Below are 3318 nucleotides of genomic sequence, written 5' to 3' on the forward strand. Positions count from 1 at the left end.
CATGACTTTACATAACATTATTTCCTTTTATTTGTTTTTATTTGAGATTGGACACAATTCCATATGTGCAAGAGTGACTGATTGTGTATTGTCTTTTTCCTTTATGGACCTTTTATTTAGTTTTTATATAAGAAAAGGAGTTTTGCTTTGTCATAACTCTATGGAATGAATGTGGAATGAATGTGAATCAAGTTTATTATATCATGTTTATATATTTATTATTATTATTATTTGTCTTTCTTTCTATCTCTCTTTTTTCTCCCGATACATTATTACATTCACAGAGATCAGTAATAGTCTCGGTGTGGCACTTTTTCCTAGATAAGTTTAAATATCACATTTATTAATTTCTATGTTTTTTTTTTCCCACATTGAGTTGTAACCAGGGTACGTGATGGTATCAATATGCATTAGGTACAGATGTCAATAAATTAACATAAGAGGGGATTGGAATAATTCGGCCCCAGCTGCCTGACTCGGACGACACATTTATCTGCATAAGCATATTGATAACCATGACATGATGCTTCAGAAGGACTGACTGTATGTACAATATGATATGAGACGCAAGCGTGTTCCTGCCATGGTTTTCATAATATACTAGGTTTGTCATATTGTAGATCTACTGTCCTATATTACTGTGTGTGTATAATAAACTTCAGAATGCATGGTAACATATCACTGTGTGTTGACATGTGTTCTCCGCGCCTGCGACTCACAATGGATCCTCACCCACCACCCAAAGGGATTATATGGAGACTTTACCTTACAGATGGTCGCCCTTTTTATCATTACATACAGTAAATGGGCTGTTTGTACAGTATTTGTGATACAACAATGTAGGAAAAAAGACAGCAGACAACCCGCAACACTCCAAATTAGAAGAGTATAATCTTTTAGGTGCAAGGCTCAAAAATACAAAATGGAAGCATATAAGCACACAACCCGCAACACTCTCGTCAGAGGTAATGTGAAAAGGACATGTGTTGTGTGCTGGCATCTTCTTTCAATACAACAATGTAGGTACAGACGTACAGTATATATTATATACGGCTTCAGTGGTTGAGAAAATGCCTCTTTCTTTCCGTCTTCTTTACCAATCGAACCCCGCATAAGACTTTGTAATGATCATCTTCATCTCCGTCCTCTTCCTCGGCCCGGGCGTCTATTGATTTCCCAGATCTCCCCTGAAATTAGAGTCAGACTCGGGAGCTCCGCTGGGTATCGATCACTGTGCCACGGAGCACAGGCCCGCGCTGTGGGCGGACGGATGCTGATTTAACAGTTGATGCCATTTGGCAAGCTCACAAAATAGATGCACTCACAATATGCACACGCACACGTGTACTGCACACACACTTGATCAGTTTGATTAGTGGGTCGGCATTGATCGGCTGAGCAGATTTGTTGATATCTCATTGAAGGAGGCCGGGCCAATTATTCTGCACGGACAGTGGTTATCCTCCCAAGCCTGAGATACACTACACAGCTATTACTGTAAAATGTCCGCTTCAACAGATGGCGTTGATAGAGAGCCAACAACAAAGCTTCTATTACTGTACCCCTTTGTTTGTTACTTTGGACGCGTTCATCCATTTCTTTTAGTGTTTCATATCTTTTTTTTTTTTTTTTTTTTTTTTTTACCACCTGGTGTCTGTTTTTAAGGGAAATTAACACTTCTTTCAATCTTCCTTGCTGTTATGAGCTCTAAAGCTTACATACAGGCCTACTACTACGGTATCTGTGGACGATAAACACCCACAATTGTATCCGAGCCAGTGTACAGATCAACAATACAAACACAGTTCCATTGTCAGATCCATAGCCTGCTGAATGGGGGAGTTGTGGGCGAGGTAAAGCTATCATCTCTTAGCACGCAGATGAAAGGAGTATTATTGTATAAACAACTTTTGTTTGGAGATACGGAGAGAGAGAGAAGGGGAATGTTTCATTTCACATTGATTCTGCACAGCGATAACTATATTCTCCCACGATCCCTTTGGAAGGTAAGTGCGATGGCCAGAAGGTGGAAACATTCTTTTTTGGATTTAGTGTTGATTTTGTCAACAAAAACTATGACGAAAAATGTCTGTCAACTACCTTTTTTCACTAACGGAAACTAAATAAAAACTATTCTATGATGGCTAAAACTAAGAAGACTAAGGATATTGACAATTCCGTCAACCAAAAAACAAGACTAAAATGTTAGGGAGGGACTAGTGGAGAAGAGATCCAGTAGAACTAAAAGACAAGTCATTTTATGTTTGGTTGCTTTCCAGTGCTTTCCAGCGCTAATAGATCTACAAGCTCACAACGCATCACGCTGCGACACATTGTGTGCTTGTAGATCGGCAGTTTTCTGCATGCAACCAAGTATAAAATCAGCCATTAAGATGCCACCAAGGCACCGCCAAAATACATTTTAGTCTACAAAATAAATTGTATATTTAGTCGACTAAAACTAGACTAAGACTAAAACATTTCAGATGACTAAATTAGGACTAAAACTAAATGAAATCCTATTCAAAAGACTATGACTGAACTAAAATCTAAATCTTCTGTAAAAATCAACACTGTTTGGATTGCTTTTCAGCCACTTTGAGAACCAACCAATTAGAATACAGAAATGTAAGCAAGGCCTGCTCCACCTCCTTGTGGCTCATCAGTCAAGACTCATACCAGCAAGCACGCTTAATGACAATTAACAGTCAATTAACAGATAATAGATCAATTAAGCAGCCCTGGTCATTTGTAAGGCATTCTAACGGTGATAAATCAGGTGGTGGTGTTTCTGTTATTGGCTTGTTTATCCACATCAGCATATATGCGCCGTTGGAGTCATTCACCATATAATGAATAACGTTTTATCGTTTCTGTCGGGCAGAAACCTCCTACAGTATCTCCATATTTTAACTTAGTGTTAAATTAAAACATGTGTAGTCAACCCCACATTAAGCCCTATTTTATTGTCTGGTTATTTGAAAATTCCACGTCTCCAAGCTCACACCACATCAGAATGCCGCAGTGCGGAAAGACAACTTGTTCTCAAGGTGGGGTCCGGGGACCCCCAAGGGTGCCAGCTAGGGGCACGCACACTCACCCATGCATGTCGTACATCCACACACGCACACTCTAAAATGAATAAAGGTGCTCTGGACATAGACCATGCCACTGCAGGTGGGGAGGGGCACTAGCAGCCGATCCCAGACTGGGTCCTCAGTATTGGTCATAAACAAAATTAATTAAAACAAAAAAAAACAAATAAGGCTTATTTCCTACAATACCAGTGGTACTTGGAGCCCACTAAACTTCTACCAT

This window comes from Electrona antarctica, assembly GCF_951216825.1.
Source record: "Electrona antarctica genome assembly, chromosome: 10".
Taxonomy (NCBI): Eukaryota; Metazoa; Chordata; class Actinopteri; order Myctophiformes; family Myctophidae; genus Electrona; species Electrona antarctica.